This window comes from Pinus tabuliformis, chromosome 9 (genome assembly GCF_031772625.1).
Source record: "Pinus tabuliformis cultivar Carrire ecotype Pingquan chromosome 9, CPIR1, whole genome shotgun sequence".
NCBI classification, from domain to species: Eukaryota; Viridiplantae; Streptophyta; class Pinopsida; order Pinales; family Pinaceae; genus Pinus; species Pinus tabuliformis.
Window position 1 is genome coordinate 1425559477 of NC_142307.1, and position 20070 is coordinate 1425579546.

Here is a 20070-nt window from a genome sequence, read left to right on the forward strand (position 1 = left end):
TCTGCATGTACTCAGGGAGGACATGAACAACATAGTGTATCTCAAAGGGGGAGAATATCTTGGTCTGCCCTTTGCCCTTGATGTCAAAAGGGGAGAGTAGCTTGGTGTTATTTAATATATCTATCAAGTTATACAACTTGTCATAATAAACACCAATATGGTTTCCATCAAGTCCAAAGGGGAAGATTGTTGGCATTATGATACAGGTGTTGTCCTTGATGGAAACTCACATATATGATGAATGATTGAAGTTCATAGTGCAACAAGTTAACAAGGATTACAAATCAAATTATAGAGATTGAAGAAAGATAATGTTTTAAGAAGTATACGTTGGTTCACTTTGTCCAAGCAGCATACAAGTGCGGGTTAACAAAACAAAAGGAGTGTATATGTATGCACGCATTTCACAGAAGGAAAAGCATGTATGGGATGGAAAATAAAGGTTTTGGTCTGAGGTATTGGTCCAAGGTTTTTGGTCCGAGGTATTGGCCTAAGGTTTTGGTCCAAGGTTTTGGTTTGAAGTATTGGTCCGAGGTTTTTGGTCCAAGGTATTGGTCCAAGGTTTTGATCTCAGGTTTTGGTCTGAGGTATTGGTCTGAGGTTTTTGGTTCGAGGTATTGGTCCGAGGTTTTGGTCTGAGGTATTGAGAAAGGACAAAAACTATATAAGGAGGAGCAGATCAAAGGGCTGAATGTGCAAGTGTAAGGGTTTCTTAGGAATACTTCTATTTGAATTATATTTTATGTTGCAGGGGCTATGATTATGATACAATCTTAAATATTTTGTGCACCCTGAATTCAATGTTGGATCAAGATCATGAGACCTGAAATGACTTGTCATTGAATGATCTAATATTGGTTGGGCTAGATCTGATTGCTAACACATGTTTTATTTTGTAAATGTTATGATCTAGGTATGACTGAAGTATGGAATAGCTGTGAAGTTTTAAGTTAGTATTTGCATATCTATACGTTATTTTGCCTTGGTGAGGGCACATATACATGCTGGTTCGGTACTTTGAAGTAGCGTATACATTATGAAATATGATGTTTGAAGTTGCAGTTGGTTATGGTTGTTGATGTAGAGTTCTGGGTTCTGCTCTATGTTCTAGTGATAGTGTTTTGAATGTTGAGATTGATTGAATGTGATTTGCTTCAGTGATGATGGATTTTCAGTGATTGGTTGTATTGCAGTAGTGATTGATTTTGAGCTTCAATGTTGCTGATGGGTCCAATATGAAAATTCGATGACACGTGGCCTTCATATTGTGTTGTTGTGTACCAGGAGTATCCAATTTGAAAAATTATTAAGGTGGTCTCTAGAGGAAGAGAGAAGGTCTTAGCCTTCTGTAGGCCAGCACCTACATACTGGTAAAAATATCAGCCAGTACAAGAACAGGGGGGGTTGGAGCTCCCTTCTAGTAGCAGCTGGAAAACGACTGAAGGTTGGAGCCTTATGACTTAGTTACCAGAGAATCCACAGTAAAAACCATTTTTTCGTCAACGTTTCAAATCCCAACTGGGATCCATCATCAGGACTTCTGTAGGTTGGTGCCTACGTACTAGTAAACATATCAGCTAGTACAAGAGCTAGGGGGTTGTAGCTCCCTTCCAGTAGAAGCTAGAGAACGAGAGAAGTTTGTAGCCTTCTACAGGTGGGTGCCTGTGTACTGTTATGAGTCGGCACTAGTACAAGATTGTAAACAAGTTTTTATTATATTAAAAGAAGACAGATATGACAGCAGCAGGTGGTTTTTCTGCAGCATTGGGTTTCCACCTTAAATCTTGGTGTTCATGTGTGTTGCTTATGTGTGATTTATTATTTTGTAACTAATGCACATGGTTATTGTTTAGATGGTTAATTAAGTACTAATGCACTGATTAAAGATCAACAGATGATGAATTAACTGAATCATAAGTTCACTGGATATACACTGGTTGCCTTTAGAATAATTGTGTGCACGTGCGAGTTCCCTTCATTGAACTAGCATATATAAATATGAGTATGAAATGAAAAAGCTATTAAGTTTATAATACTGATTCCCCCCCCCCCCCCCCCCCCCCCCCCTCTTAGTATTATTTCCAACACACATTACTAATACCTCGGTTATTTGCAGGATACACGGCCAGATATGCCAAATGCCTTCGCCGATATGCACTTTTTGACTAACACGAACCATTTTTGATAAGTATCTCCTCAAACACACAACTTTATTTATGGCTATCCGAGCATTATTTTCTAGATATGATACTTATTTCTGGGCAATGTGGGTTAGTTATGCAAAATATCTGAGTTAGCTACCTGAAATACGACTTATATCTTCCTGATAGGCAGCTTATCATCGCGGTATATGACTGTTATCTCTCTAGAGATAATCGGAATGATAGATCACATATTCGGCATATTGTTCCTGCTCGCTCAGAAATACCTCAAATAACCGGCCATGAGTAGCCCACAATGAATTGGCATATACGGCTTCAGGAATAGTTTGCACCAGAGGCGAATCGCATATCTGGCACAAAAATTCCACATACCAGGAAAAAGTGACTCATGTATGCTATTAGCTCATGTATCATATGCATTGCTGATAATGGTGAGCAAATTATCTCGCGTTGAAGATAATGGATGGCGATTGCAATTATCTCGGGTTTCAGAGAATAGTGATGGTAATTCACACGGATTATCTCACCAGAGAAAACAACATCCTCTGAAACCCAAACCAAATGAATTGCCTCATCTGATGGACTATTATTATGCATTTTACTGCCTATGATACGAGCTAAATATTGGTAGATGCAGCTCATATGCACATGCTAGAGGCATGGGGTTTGATTCCCCACATCTCCAAATTCTCTGGATATCTAGGGTTTTGATATCTCTGTTTTATGTGCGCTATTTGGTCACTTCATACAACTATTTCAAAATGTAGATATTACAGTGAAATTAAAATCTCGGTTTTGGCATTCTGACTTGAAATATTGATTTTCTAAATGCAAATCTTGGTTTTGGTTTTGTGACATCAAATCTCGATTTTGGTTTTCTGACTTATAATGTGGGTTTTTTGGTTTCTGATATTGTGCATCAAAATATCGAGTTCACCAATATATGTTGCCTTCTATTTTCTCTTCTTCCTTCTGAGAGATTCGACCTCAGCGCCAATGGTACATGGTTTGGGGTTTATGGAGTTTACACACTCATTCCAAACTTTGGAACACCTTAGTCATCAAGTCATGATACCTACTCCATGAACATAGTAGTCTAAATGACAAAAGTAGGTAGTTTTCATAACTTCAAAACAATTCCAGCTTCATTTTTCTTAGTCACTAACCATAGTTACATATTAAATTTATAATAATTGTATTAAGAGAATAGGGAGAACCTCCCATTGTAATAACTTAATAATATTACAATTGTATTTTATTATATATATCTTTTTTATAGTTTAATAACAATAATACAATTATAAGTGTATCAACAACAACCAAGAACACGCGTGCTATAGCCCAGCCTGAGCTGTGCAGACCTAGCCAACTTCTAACCCTAAAGGTCTCTCTCTCAGTAACCTCCTGCTGCTGAGGCCTTCCTAATCATGAATACCCCTGAGGAGGGTGATCCTCATTCATCCACTTAACAAGGAACTAAAGAAAATGTAGAATCTTTCACATCCCTGATCGCTAGGAATGGAGCTCCAAGGAATAGGCCATCCATCAATAAATTTGTTAAGAAGCTCAAAGATATAACAAAGATCTCTCTTCCACCTGTGTTCCCTCGAAGAGAAGCTATCTCTCGGGTAGAACATAGACTTGTAAGACAGTTCACGGGGTTATGGCCTTCACGCAAATCAATACAAAAATGGGTGGAAAGAAATTGGAATGCAACTACCCAGGGGAAGATAGCAATATGATTTTGTGGAAGGGGATATTACACTTTTCTCTTTGAATCAAAGGAAGACAGAGACCTGATATTTAGAAATGGTCCATACTTCATGGACTCCAAAGGTTTATATCTGAACAGGTGGATGCCAGATTTCGACCCAGAAATGGATGTTCCAAGCACAGTTCCAGTCTGGGTAAGACTCCCACATCTTCCACTCCATTGCTGGGGAGATGATTCGGTAAAGGCAATAGGAAATGCAGTGGGCAAGTATATAGACAGATGTGAACCAAAGGATAACATGCATGCCTGTGCCAGAATATGTGTGGAAGTAGATCTCGGAAAAGGTCTTCCAGAGGCAATAAAGATCAAGGTTGACTAGTGGATGCATATCCAGCAGCTAGACTACGAGCAAATACCATTTAAATGCAAGGTATGTCACAAGTATGGTCATTTTGCTAATAGGTGTCTTAATAAAAAAGAGAATGAAAATGTAGAAGAACAAGAGAACACATGGGAACAAGTAAAAAGGAAAAAACCTATCAATAAGTAGACAATACCAAACACTCCACAACTTCAAGAAACAAATGAAACCACCTCTCAGCCCCTAGCAAAGGTTATCCTCCCGGAACACACAACCTCGAATCCCTTCGAGCCCTTGGAAGACTCCTCTGAACCTCTCTCTCCTAGATCCCCAACATCGAATCCCAACTCCCTAGCTCTTATAACCAACTCCCCCAATCCTATTTCCTCTCCACCTCTTTCCTCAGTGGATCACATTTTAACCAGAAATAAAGCCAAAGAAAATCCCCAAATCTGGGATTAGCAAAAAAAAGTCGGAAGAAAATCCAATAAGGAAATTAGAGATGAGGTAGCTGCTAAAGAAATGGCACTAGGAACTCAACAACCAATGGAAACATTCCTTGGGAAAAATACAGGAAGCAATGAAAAAATCCAGCAAAGAGGAAAGCGAGGACCACACCAACATAATAGTAAATAATGATGGTGGTCTCTTGGAATTTTCACGACCTTGGCACCATCTTCAAAGTCAATGTAGCTAGAAATATTTTAATTAAGGAATAGCGAGACATTTATATGATCCAAGAGACCAAAACAAGCAAGCAAGAAAATAAAAAATGATTCAAAAATTAAGAAATTATGAAGGAAAAATGTTAGAGGCGACAGGAGCATTAGGAGGAATCTACATCATTTGGGACAAAAGGAAATGGGAACTAATAACTCAAAAAATCAGCACTCATTGGATTAGAACAGACTTGAGAGAACTCAATACAAAGGAGCTGTATAGCATTATTAATGTTTACTCCCCAAATCATTACAGAGAAAAAGAACAGTGTTGGAATTCAGTTAAAGAAGAACTAGCAAAAAGAAAAAATGGGAAATTAATCCTTGGAGGAGATTTAAATCTGATAAGAAACACAAAAGAAAAATTTGGTGGGAAATATCACTCTGACTCATCAAGAGAAGCTCTTGAAGAAATAATGGAACAACATAATTTAATAGACATTCCACCAAGCAATGGAAAGTATACTTGGAATAATAAGAGAATAGGTAAGAATAATATAAAGGAAAGGTTGGATAGAATCCTTATTCATGAAAGCATAGCAGCTGCATTTACCCTTGTGAAAAGCAAGATTGTCCACACAACAACTTCAGACCACAAGCCAATAGTTATAAGCCTGGGTAAGTTGGAAAATCAAGGTCCGCTCCCCTTCAGATATAACTCAATTTGGGACAGCAAGGAAGAATTCGGAAAACAAATCAAAGATAGCTAGAAAATAAGTGTCACTGGGTCTCCTTAGTACATTTGGGAAACAAAGCTAAAGAACCTAAGGCTGCATTTAAAAACTTGGGCAAGAGAAAATGATCTCCAAGATAAAGCCAGGAAAATAGAATTGCAAAAAAAAGTGGACAACATTTGCAAGGAAAAGAAAACAAAGAAGAAAGTGAAGAATAATACTTACAAGAAAAGGAAATCTATATGGAAACTTATAAACAAAATAGGAAAGAAGAAGAGGAAAGCCGACTGAAATCTAGATGCCTATGGCTGAAATCAGGAGATAAAAACACAACATTTTTTCATAATACAATGAAAATAAGGAGGCAAAAAAATCAAATTGAACAGATTCAAGTAGATGGGTAGGAGATAAAAGGAGCTAAAGAAATAAAAATTGTAGCTCACAAACACTTCAAAGAACTTCTTACAACAAGGGATCAGCAGGGAGTTAATGAAGAATTTCTGCAACACATAAAAATAAAATAAGTGATCAGCATAATAGGGAATTAAATAAAGAAATCATTGAGGATGAAGTCAGAGAAGCGGTCTGGAGCCTTCATCCTGATAAAGCCCCTGGGCCAGATGGGTTTACAATGGCTTTTTACAGACAACATTGGGAAACTATTAAAAAAGATTTTATGAGAATGCTCAAAAATGTTTTTCAAAAAAAAAAATTGGAGGAAACACAAAATCCTCCCATTTGGCACTCATACCCAAAGAGTCCAACCCAACAACCTTCAATAGATACAGACCAATTTCCCTTTGCAACTCTTCTTATAAGATAATCACCAAAATTCTAGCAAATAGAATTAAAAAATTTCTTCCGGAAATTATATCTGAAAACCAAGGAGGATTTGTTCCCAAGAGGCAAATCACAGATAATGTGATCATCGTCTAGGAGGCTATTCGTAGCAGTATCCAAAGGAAGGAGAAAGGAATGATTGTGAAGTTAGATATGGCTAATGCATTTGATAGAGTTAACCATAAATTTCTTGCTATAGTTTTAAAAAAATTCGGCTTCTCAATAGACTTTATAGAGACTATCCGGGCGTGTATATCAACTCCTTAGATAGCTCCTCTAATAAACGGAAGGCCCAGTAAATTCTTCCAAAGCTCAAGAGGGTTGCGGCAAGGCTGTCCACTCTCTCCTTTCCTCTACATCATCATGGCTGAATCGCTAAGTGCAACGTTGGAAAGCCAGAGAAAGGGGAAAAAATAACAGGTATCCATATAACGAGAGGGGTCAAAGATATAAATCACTCTATTTTTTCAGATGATACCCTTCTTATGGGCCAGGCATCTAGCATAATTGTGAGTCGATTTAAAAAGTGTTAGATGAATTTCTCCAAGCCTCAAGAGGAATATTAAATAACACCAAATACAGAATATACTGTTGGAACACTTCCCCAAGAGTTATGTAGCATATATCACAAATTCTGGAAATTCCAATACAAATAAAATTGACCCATTTCAAAGACCAAGGCTCTGCAACTTTTGGGCTAGGGTTTCTAGCCTCCCTACTACAGCACCACACACTGCAAATTTTTTTGCCAACGATCTCTGACCCAGTCCTCATTAGGGCTGTTACACCTGCTAATCCCTCTCAATGGCAGAGTCTCAGGGGGAGGCTCTCAATGCCTCCCCAACGTCAATGTTGATATGACCCAAAAGACGTCAGCTGACACAAACCAACCTACTCAAGGAAATACACAGGGTTGTACAACAGGCCAAAAACCACAGGATAACAATACACAGAAGATTCCACCGGGCGATAAGGTGGACAGTCAAGAGGACAATACGACAGAAGCGCAAGGTACCACAGAGGTACTCAAAGCCACTTCTGCTAGCTGCAGACCAATAGAAATGAAACATCCCAAAATTGAGCTACTGAGCCACAAGATCAATGCCTAGATCCAATACATGAGAGACCATGTGTTGATTGGCAAATTCTTCGGGTTCTGGCCAACTGAAAAATGCCCTACATGGATGGATTAGGGCCAAATGGAAGCCAGAAGGGTAGGTAACACTGGAACTCAGACCCAAAGGATTCTTCACTGCCATTTTTAACTGCCTCGAAGACAAGAATCGAGTCATGGATGAGGGCCCCTACTTTTTCAACTCATCAAGTCTCTATCTCTGGGACTGGATCAAAAGATTCAACCCAAATAAAGAGGACTTTAGCTGGGCACCTGTCTGGATTCAACTCTACTCCCTGCCACTCGGATATTGGGACGAAGAATCCCCAAAGGATATTGGCAATGGTCTTGGTGAATTCATTAAAATTGCAGAGGAAACAAAGCTCAGGCGGTACACCTCCTATGCTCAGATTTGCGTCTTCATGAACTTCGCGCAAGATCTCCCCGACTCAGTAAGTCTCTATCATGATGATTATGGTTGGGTGCAAACCATAGATTATGAACATGTGCCTTTTAGATGCAAGAAATGCCATACCCATGGCCATTTATTCTGTGATTATCTTCTGAATGCGCCTCCTTGTAAGCCCTCGGATCCTACCTCTACCCCTAATGTTGAAGGCTTCACTAAAGTCCAGAACCGGCATCACCACAACAAGAAATCCCCTCCTCTGAACCCCAAACCCCCCTCTCAAGCCCCGATTCCACCCTCTACCAGCAATAGTTTTGAAATCCTAGCCACCGCTATTTCTGACACCCCCCTCTCGGAAGCCACCCCCAATCCCCCGCATAACTCGACGCCTGAATCTAGATTTGGCCATCTTCGCAACATGGAGGTTGATACTATTGGGGCTAATGAGAGCCATATCACTCCCATGGAAGATGAAAATGAAATGGTCAATATAGGAGACCTAGACATCTTCACTCTAGAGCAAGCATGCAAAAAAAAGGATTTTGACCAGATCTCGGAGAAGTAGATCGAGAACCTAACTGTGGCTCTTGCCCGCGCACAGCAACATCAAAAATCCCTAGGCATCCAGTAGGGAAGCCCATGGGATGGGAAGAAACTCTTTAAAGACTCAAAGAAGAGAGGGAGGAAATTTGATCTACAAAGGACTATCCTCCTGGGGGAGATGCTTGTAGAATCTGGTAGGTATCCCAAACTTATCAAGTTTTTCCTTCTCCATGAAGGAGGTTCTCAATGAAACTCATGTCGTGGAATATAAGGGGTCTAAACGGCCCCTCAAAAGTTCGTATGATCAAAAATTTGATACAGATGGAAAGACCTCAAGTCTTTTTCCTGCAGGAAACTAAATGCACAAGTCAAACCCTTGGTCCCATTCTTTCAAAAGCTTGGCCAGGGTGTCACTCTGTCACGATAGATGCCTCCGGACCCTTAGATGGTCTAGCCATCACTTGGGATCCGAAATCTGTTTCAATAAATGATGCCCACGCTACTCATAATCTAATTCGGGCCTCTTTCCACATCCATGGGACCAATCTGCATGGGCATCTATTTAATGCATATTTCCCTTAGGAGGCTGCAAGGAAAATCGCTCTATTAAACACAGTATAACAGCTCAGTTCTACCAGATCTCACCCCTCTGGATCCTGGGGGGCGATTTTAACATGATAAGCAGCCTGGATGAAAAAAAGGTGTCAGAGCAAAACTAGAGGTGGACAACACCCATTTCAAAGACTTCATCGAGCGTAACTGGTTGATCGATCTTCCCTTTGCCAATGGAAATCACACCTGGAACAACAAGAGAGTGGGCACACAACAAATAGCATCCAAACTGGATATATTTCTCCTTTCTGACATTTCTATACATATTGGAGGCGATTCCCAAGCCACAATCTTTCCTTTTTCAGGGTCGGACTACTGGCCTATTTCTATGCAATGGTCCAGACCAAGGGACCGCATCAAAAGACCCTTCGGATTTGAGGCTTTCTGGCTCTCCCACCCGAGATTCAAGGAAATGGTTCACTCTGCTTGGCGGGCTCTCATTCCTCCTCCACGTTCCAAGATGTTCCAATTTTAGTAGCACCTCAAAGATCTCAAAGCTCGCAGTAAAGACTGGAAGCATTCTACCTTTGGAAACATTTTCCAATAGCAAAAGCTCCTGGAACAAGAAATGGCAGAGCTACAGCTTCACATCATCCAAGAAGGCTGCAATGAAGCATCTGAACTGAAAGAGCAAAGTCTCCTCAAACAGTTGGAGGAAAGAAGGCAGCGAGAAGAGATTCTCTGGAAACAAAAATCCTGGATCAGATGGTTAAAGGAAGGGGAATGGAATACTAAATTTGTCCACCGTTCTACCATTCAACGTAGGATGTGTAACAATATTAACTTTCTCCTTAGCCCAACAGGAGAAATACTGGAGCAACATCAGGCCATAGAAGCTGAATTGGTCTCTCATCTCAAATTGGTGGTGCAAGAAGACCAGTTTGATAGGCGACCCTCAATTAACAAAATCCTGCAACACATACCAAAGCTAATCACGGAGTAGCACAATCAACTTCTTCTTCAACCTGTCGCTCTTTTCTAATTTCAACAGGTTGTCCTCCAAAACAAGGAAGGTAAAGCTCCAGGACCTAATGGCTTCACTTCCAACTTCTTCCATCATTTCTAGGATTTGATCAAAGATGATATCTGGCAGTTAGTGGAGGAGTTCAGATCCATGCATTGGCTTCTCCCATCTATTAATGCTACTTTCATAACCCTGATCCCCAAGGAGGACCAAGCAGCCATGTCTGACAAATTTCACCCCATTGCCCTCTGCAATGTCATCTACAAGATTATCTCCAAAGTAATTGCCAACAGGTTAAAGCCGCTGCTTCCTTTGCTCATCTCTCCTGAGCAAAATGGTTATGTAGAGGGGTGACAAATCCTTGATGGCATCATTCTCACTCATGAGATTATTCATTCACTAAAGCAGACCAAAAAGCTAGGTATGCTCCTTAAGATTGATTTATCAAAATCTTTTGACAAACTTAATTGGAATTTCATTCAACATATGTTAGCAGCTTTTGGTTTCAACCCTCCTTGGATAAAATGGGTCATGAACCTGATCTCCTCTTCCTTTTTTTCCATCCTGGCCAATGGTATCCATTCTCATCCCTTCTCCCCCTCTCGAGGCATTCGCCAAGGCGATCCCCTATCCCCCCTTTCTCTTTGTGCTCATGGCGGAGGGGCTAGTTCGTACCATCAATCATGCCCTTCATTCGCATCAACTCCGTGGCATCTCCGTTCATGAGACCCCAACTCACATCCACCAGCAATTTGTGGACGACACTATGTTGTTTGGTCATCCTTTCACCCAAGAAGACTCCACCTTCAAGAGCTTGCTTGATTTGTTTGCCAAAGCTTCAGGAATGACTGTCAATGCCTCCAAGTCGCAGGCGAGCGCAGTGTTATGATTTGGCAGGAGAGCGCAGGGCAAGCCCACGGGTTTGCCTACGGAAGGCATTTACTCACATCCGGAACAATAAATTTGATGGGCCGTCACCCTACGCGGCATTTATGCAGGTGGGGAGGCCGAGACACCAAGAGCTTCAATACGAAGCCTCCGGCCCCTTTGTCCCCATCCTCAGTTGAGAATTCAGATGCTTTGATTTGGAATTGTGGTGCTCTGCCGGTCTCCATGTCGAGGCAACTCTTGCCTGTAGGTTCTCGCTGTTCGCCGAAATCTAAAGTGCAATACCTTCGCACCACTGTTGGAAGGCGCTGCCCGCTAGCCTCCTACATTAGTTTTATCCTTGGTTTCCATTACTCACACAGCCCGTTCTGTGCTCGGCACCTCCCTGGTCTATTCGGCTTTTGCCCCCACCTTCCTCCACTAGGACCCTCTGTCAATTCCGCCTTCTCTCATGATTTTTGTGTTGCAATGCCAAGGCTGAGGCATCGTCTGAGATGTAGCAGGGGAGGCTCCAGGCATCGTCGTTCCCCTTCCCCTTCCTCTCACAGTCCCAGTTAAAGTGCTCCACGTCGTCTTCGTGGCAGTGGTCAAGCTCGTCGCCTTCCTCCCTCCCCACAGAATGATACCTTCACCTCTCACCATTCCTTTAAACCTCAGCCTACTTTCGCCGCCTCTATTTGGAGTCCTTCCACCGCTGTCTTCCATTACCATTGCAACTCCTCCTACCCCTTGGTCATTGCGACGGTTACTATTTCTTTCAAAGAGATACCCAAGGTGATTCCTTCTCCCCCGTCTTCTGCACCCCCTATTAGCTCGCAGGCCTCTCCTTCTGTATCGCCTATTTCTCTGCCCGTAGACAAAGGTCCCTCTCACTTGGAGGTGAAAGCCACTCTGGCCCACTCCAGGCCACCATGACGCTTGCAGGCGAGCATGAAGCGGTGTATGCCTCTCCTCAAAGGGTTCAAGATCCAGATCCTGATGACAAGGAAGGATGGTGGTGTAGAATTGAAGAGGAATCGCCCTTGGGTGACTATGGACTCTAGCGCTATTGCTTTTTTCCTTGCCATCATGTCTAGTCTTTTGAACATTTTGTTGGTTTTATCGCCTACGTGTCTTAGCTTGTCTAAATTGATCTTTGTAGTTAAATTCATCCTAAATCTGTGTACGAGTCGGTTCCCCCTGGTGGGCGGCTTAGATTTTTGGCTCACTGTTTTTAATTCAAGGCTGGTTTCCTCTTGCGAGGTAGCTCTCAAACGCTTCTCAGGCTGGTTTCCCCTTGCAGGCGGCTCAATTTTTGAAATATACTGACTGTGTGGCGGAACTCTGATGCCTAGAACTCTTTGTACCATATGTTACATTAATAGATTTAAGCTTACTTAGAAAAAACAAAAATTGACTCATTTAACATATCTTTGGCTGCCATTAGCAAATGAAACAATAAAATCATAATTATGAAGCAACCAAGTGGAAAAAATGAAGGATAAACTTCAGAATTGGGGAATGATGTGGCTTAATTTGGCAGGAAGAGTAATCATGATTAAGGCACTCCTTTAGACCCTTCCCATATATCAATATGTAATAATTATGGCTTCGACAAGTGCCCACAACAAAATGGAAATAATAATAATAAGCTTCCTATGGCAAGGAGGAAAACAAGAAAGCAAAAATTTCAGTTTAGTCCAGTGGGAGAAAGTTACTCTTCCTTATGAAAAAGGAGCGATAGAAATTCAATTACCAGGTCTAATGAACATTTCTTTAGGGAAAAAAATAATTTGGAGAATGATAAATGGAAAAGACTACTGGTGGGAAAAAGTTCTAGTGATGAAATATCTAAATTGTCATAGAACAAAGCTGATAATTGACCTTATTCCAAATAAGCCATGCACTCAAATCTGGAAACTTGTAAAAAAGATAATCCCTCTTATTAGAGAACAAATCTCTAAAAATCCAGGGAATGGAAAAACAAATTCTATCTGGGAGGATCGAATAATGGGGAAAAATCCTCTAAATATGAATTAGAATTTAAGAGGACTTCAGTGCTGGATGGAAGAGAAAAGGATAAACACTTTATACTCTATTTCTGAGTGGGATCAGGATAATTGGATTAGATGGAAAATTCCAACAATTCCAACAAGATTAAAAATTCAGTGGGAGAAATTAAAAATGCACCTTTCAGGGGCTGCACCCATCAATAAAGAGGAGCAGGATGGCTTATTTGGGACCCAAATGGAGGGGAATACACAGTGAAATCTGGGTATAACCTTCTTCAAGAACATCAAAGTCAACAAGATTGGAGTCTCTAGAAGGTAGCTTGGAAAACAGAATGTCTGCCCAAAATTAAAGTCTTCATGTGGATGCTACTCAAAGGTAAAATTCTCACCTCTGAAAATTAAAAAAAAAAAAAGGAATACAAGGGCCTTCTAGATGTGCAATGTGTCAAAGGGAGGAAGAAACAATTCAACATCTTTTCATGAATTGTATGGTGGCTAGAGAGTGTTGGAATCATTTAACAAGTCCCTTGGAAATAAACATAAACTTTTCAACTCAACAGACACCACTACATAAAAATTGGGACAAAAGCTACCCATACACAAAAATAAAAAAGGCAACAATAAGTAGGATTTGGAAGTGCCTTCCCTCAATCTTGTGCTCGTAGATTTGGTTAGCCAGAAACAAATGTATTTTAGGAACAAAAACCAGGTTTAGGCAAGATTCATTCAAAAACTTGGAGCCAAGTTTCAGAGATAATAAGAAAAAATGGAGTATCAAAAATGGATCACAGCAGCCTGCAACAAGAAGAAAAAGATTGGTATAGTAAAGCAATTTTAGAAAACAAAACAGAAGCAACAACAAAAAAGAAAAAAGCCTCCATAGCCAAGAGTTGGAAATCAAGATTGGATGATAAAGAATTTGGAAAATGGATGAAAGAACAGAAAAGATACATTCTCTTTTTTGATGGAGCTTCAAAAAATAACTCAGGAAAAGCAGGAGCAGGTGGAGTCATCATAGATTGAAATGGAAAAAAAAACATAAATTATGAATGGAGTCTTGCAGAAATGACAAAAAATAGGGCTGAAGTATACAACCTTCTATTAGGCACAAGGCTTTTAAAAATAAATGTGATCACAATCTTCACACCATGATTGCAGAGGTTTCCTAGGAACTCACGTTCACTCAACCTTGGAAATTATAATAATGGGGACTCCCCCCCTCATGTTTGGTGGTACATAGTGTTATTATTAGAGTTATTCTTACTCACTCTACCAAATGCCATATATTCGTTGTAACGTCCTCCATTTGGGTGAAATAAACCCCGTGGAATTTGGTAATATCACATATACCAAGGCATGCATAGGGCTAAAGCCTGATTATGCCATGTTTTTTTGGAACTTTCTTTTATTTTACCACTAGTATTTATTTGGCTTCTCTTGGTGCCTATGAAATTGGCCTGGCTTTGGGTATCTCAGAACTTAGCATAAGCATATTTACAATTAAACTTTACTTCTTCCACGCCTTTATGTGCACAAACTAGTTGAATTGTGGTTTCTAAAGGTTTTTGACTTATCTTTCTCTTGTGAATTCTTTGGCATGGGTTAGCCTCATGTGCCCCGTGTTATATCTATGTCCCTTTTCTTAGCTCATTCCTCTCTCCTCTATGACTAAGTTTTTCCTCCCATCCCATCTAGTTTTCTTCAATCCATGCTTTGTGTCACTTGATCCATTCCTCACCAAAGTTATCACACTCAAGCTCATCGTGTTTCTTGCCATTATGTTCAACATTTTCTGCCCCACTCTCCCTCTTAAAATTCCTCTTTTTCACCTTCGTGTCACCCCTTATCCAATTATGCTATGTGGGAGGATTGCTGCAACTCATCTAGGTTGACATAGGGGACACTCCTCTACTTTTGAGTCAACTGAAAGTCATATTGCCTATACCTCGTAGCTTTGTGCTCAAGTGCAAGTGTGAGAAATTATGGCCCATTGTGTGGTTCTTCCAAAACTCATACCTTGGTTGGATTTGAATGGAAATATACTTACTTTTGAAAACATGATTAGAAGAGGATGGACTTGAACAAATTGGTCTTCTTTGTGCAAGGAACATGAAGAATTCCAAATTTATTTATTTATGGGGTTTAGGTATTTATAAAATGTGTGGGAGATATTATTGAATTCTTACAAACGAAAGGAATGATGAACTGGAAGGGAACTGTGAGATGCCTTTTCTGCATTGTGGCCTCATAAATCAATGATCCTTTGTTATGGTTTTCATTGCATTTTTATCTCTCTAATGTTGAGGGACATTAATATTTCTATTTTTCAAAAATTCCTATGTGCCTTCTCAAATATATATGACCAATATAACTGCTTTCGCTGGCGAATATAAATGTGACCCCAAACTTTTTAAGCACAAGAATATGATTATGCCGCGCATAGAGTATCACACCCCTTCGATTTCTTTTAAGAATGCTACCAAAGTATAGCCCCCTCATTGTAGCATGTCGATAGTACTATATTTCAGTAACTCATTTCATTTACAGGAATTATCCGCTAGGTATGGGGTAAAATTGTACAACAAAATTTATAGCCTTATGGGTCCTGCTAGAATTCACGAAAAAGAATAGTTTTTCCAGGCTACAATTTTTCAGGAATTCAAAAGTTTTCATTGAATGGGGTAATTGGACGTTAGGAGTCTCCAACATAAGACTTAACTACCTTCTTAATGATATTCAAGCTGGTAAGGCCTCTTTTGACCATGTTTCTTTCAATCACATCCTCTGTGAGCTAAACATGGAAGATAACATAAGAAGCTCTCATTCTCTTGGAAATCAATGGTGACCGTGTTCTTGCAGTAAGGTGGGCACATGCATTTACATAAATTGGGAATTCCATATTAGTCATGAGGGTGTTGTATGCAAACACAAAAAATATCAATCCAGTGCCTTGGTACTCGAGGTACGGTGATGGAAATGATGAATGGAGTTAGCCTTATGCATTGGCAAGGATGTGGGATTTATCTATGGAGGAAACAAAAGTTTCCATATGTTAGAAGTTGCCAACTATTTTAGGATAATAGCTAAAATTGGTTTCTTCAGTTTGGGTTCTTTTTCCTAATCTAAGTTTTAGAAAGAACATATAAGAGGAAATTTTTATTTTATGTAGAAAGTTTCTTATGTAACTACTTTAAAAGTTGTGGAAAATTTAGAAAAAATATGACAAATTGTTATTTATCCATGTAAGCCTATAAAGGAAATAAGAAAAAAAAGAATGAATGGAGAGTAGGTTGAATGGTTGGAAAATATATGTCTGTGAGTTGGTTGTTGTAAATTTCCCTTGAATAATAACAATACTGATTATGATTTCCCTGAGGGTGTTTCCCTCACAAGGAAGGTTTTACCACGTAAAAATTTGTGTCAAATTTTGTGTTTGATTATCTTGCTATCTAGTTTATTTTCCATTATTTCCTGTAATTAAAATTTATGTGCGGGTTATGCTTTCACTGCTCAAATCAACAAGTGGTATCAGAGCTTTAGGGAAATGTTTGTGTTCATGGTAAAGATGAAGAGTGCAAAGTTTGAAATCGAAAAGTTCAGTGTGAGTAACAACTTTGAGCTATGGAAGGTTAAGATGCAGGATATACTCATACAAGAAGGAGTTGCATAGCCATTGTTGGGTAGGGTCAAGAAACTCGTGGACATGGATGATGAAGACTAGGTGGACATGGATGATGAAGACTCAGAGGACATGGATGATGAAGAATCGAAGGACATGGATGCAACAAACCTCAATCTATTTATTTGTGCTTGGCATCTTATTTGTTTTTTAACATCGTTGGAGAGAAAATAGTTGTAGGATTATTGACCAAGTTAGAAATCCTTTATATGAAAAAGTCCTTGAGCAACAAAATCTAATTGAAGCGGTAGTTATATAGTTTTTGGATGAAGTAAGGTACAAAGATCTATGGTCATTTGAATTCTTTCAATACTCATTTATGTCAATTGTCTAGTATAGATGTAAATCTCAAAGGGGAAGACAAGACAATTACACTGCTGTGTTATCTCCGTAAGCCTTGGGATCATTTTGTAACCTCTATCAATTTTAGTTATAATGATACCATTGATTTTGATGTGGTTGTGGGAGTTTTTTTGTTGGATGAAACTTGTCGAAAATCGATCCTTGAAACCTCAACATTAGAAGCAACGGTGGCTAGAGGTCGACCAAAATAAAAAGATCAAAATTTGAGAGACACATCAAGATCAAAGTCAAGAGGCAAGAAGAGTAAGTTAAAGTGCTAGTACTATAACAAATGAGGGCATATTAAGAAGGATTGTTGGAAAAAGAAAGGAATAAGCTCTGAAGAAGGTATCTACAAAAGAAGCTAATTCAACTAAAACATGTGTAGGTATTGTTGATGAGGTATTATCCACTTATACTATTTCTCAACATCATTATAATTGGTTACTATAATTTGGTGCTTATCGTCATATGTTTCTTCATAGGAATTGGTTCTCTTCATACCAATCTATTGATGACAGTGTGGTTTTCATTGGTAATGATGTTAAATGAAAAACTGTTGGGATTGGTAGTATCAGGATTAAAATGTATGATGGTAATGTTAGAGTGTTAATAGAGGTAAGGCATGTGTGTGAGCTTTATAAAGAACATAAAATCATTGGGAGTGTTAGATTCTGCTAGTTATAAATGCAAAGCTCAAGATGGAGTTATGAAGATGAAAAAAGTTGTCTTGGTAATCATGAAGGCTAAAAGGTTTGTGAATCTTTATAATCTTAAAGGAAGGACATAAACAAATCATGCAACAATAGCATGAGAAGGTGAAAGTGACTCTACACATTTATGCATTAGCCATTAGGTCATATGAACGAGAAAGGGTTGCAGGTATTGGTTGATCGTAAGTTAATTCGAAGCTTTAAATGTTTGGATGTAAATTTCTATGAGTATTGTATTTATAAAGACAAATCTAGACATAAATTTAAAATAGGAAAATGTGTTAGCAGAGGTATCCTTGATTACATCCATTCAGATTTTTGGGGACCATCTCCTAAAGTATCTTTTGGAGGATCTTCATATTTGTGACTTTTATATATGATTATTCTAGAAAGGTGTGGATCTATTTACTGAAAATAAAATATGATGTATTTTATGCTTTTAAGCAGTATAAAGATTTGGTTGAAAAGAGCATTGGGAGGTCAATTAAATGTTTGAGAACTTACAATAAAACCGAGTTTAGTTCAAAGTAATTTAGAAATTATTGCAAGGAAGTTGGGATCAAAAGACATAAAACCACGTTTTATACTCCCCAATGAAATGGTGTTGTTGAACACATGAATAAGATTCTTCTAGGGAGAGCAAGGAGTATGCTCTATAATGCTAAGTTGCAACAAGAATTGTGGGTAGAAGTAGTTCTTACATTATGCTATCTGTTAAATCGGTCACCATCAGCTGAAATTGACTATAAGAATCCATAAGAGATATGGACAAGTCAACCTTGTGATTATTCAAATCTTAAAGTTTTTGTTTTTTGATTCCTATGCTCTTATTCAAAAGAATCAATGTTCTAAGTTAGATAAAAAATTGAAAAGACTAATCTTTGTTGGATATGGTGATGGACTTAAGGGATGCAATTTATGTGGTCCTACTACCCACAAGAACATCATTGAGAGAGATTTCATATTTGATTAATCGTCAATTATAAAATAAAATGTAGATCATGAAATGAAACAAGAAAAGTACCAAATATTTAGCGAGTTCAATTGGAAAAATCGTAACCTTCAAGGGAGGAGGATGATGAAGATGTTTATGAAGAAACTCCTACAGAAGGAAATTAGGATATAGAAATTTCTCAGGAAACTAAGGAAATACCGCAACAAATTCTATGAAGATCTACACGAATAAGGTATTTTCCTAAAAGGTGTGACAATTTTGCTACATTTGTTGCTTTAATTACTAATTATGGAGAACCTAGTTGTTATCAAGAAGCAATGGAAGTATCTGATAGTGATAAATGGAAAGTAGCAATGAAAGAGGAAATTTATGCCTTATAAAGAAATAACATGTGGGATCTTGTGGAACTTCCTAAAGACATGAAATTTGTGAGTTGCAAGTGGGTTTACAAATTAAAGAAAGGAGTTGATGGTATTTTTCATAAGTAAAAAAAAAAAAATGGTTGCAAAAGGACATTCTCAAAAGGAAGGTATTGATTTCATGATATTTTTTTCACTAGTTGTTAATAGTTTTTCAATTCCAGATGTGTTAGCATTAGTTACATTACTTGATCTAGAGTTAGAGCAACTAGATGTCAAAACAACATTCTTACATGGAAATTTGGATGTGGATATATATATGGAACAACCAAAAGGGTTTTCTCAAAATCACAACAAAAGGTTTGTTTGCAAACTCTAGAAGTCATTGTATGGTCTAAAGCAGTCTCCCAGACAATGGTACAAGAAATTTGATTCTTTCATGATGAGCTACAATTTTACCAGAAGTGAGCATGATCATTGTGTTTACTTTCAAAAGTTGGAAAATGGCATATTCATTATTTTGGTGTTACATGTTCATGATATTCTTGTAGCAAGCAAGAGCATGGTTGAGATCAATAAGTTAAAAGCTCAGTTGGCTAGGACTTTTGGAATGAAGGATATTGGAGATGCAAATCTTGGACATGGATGTAGAGACAGGAAAAATGGTAATATGTGGTTATCACAACAAAAGTATGTGGAGAAAATAATTTTGAGATTCGGTATGAATACTATGAAACTTGTTCAAACCCATTTAGCTTCCTATTTCAAGATTTCTTCAGGTTTATGCCCTAGTAATGATGAATAAAAGGAGCATATGTCTCATGTACCATATGTTAATGAAATAGGATGCTTAATGTATACGATGGTTAGTTCAATGCCATATAGTTCACATGAAATTGGTGATGTTAGTATATACATGGTAAATTTAGGTAAAAAGCATTGGGTAGCAGTGAAATGGGTGCTTTGATATATTAGGGGCATCAATAATTATTGTATCACCTATAATGGTAGTAGTGATTCATTTTGTGGTT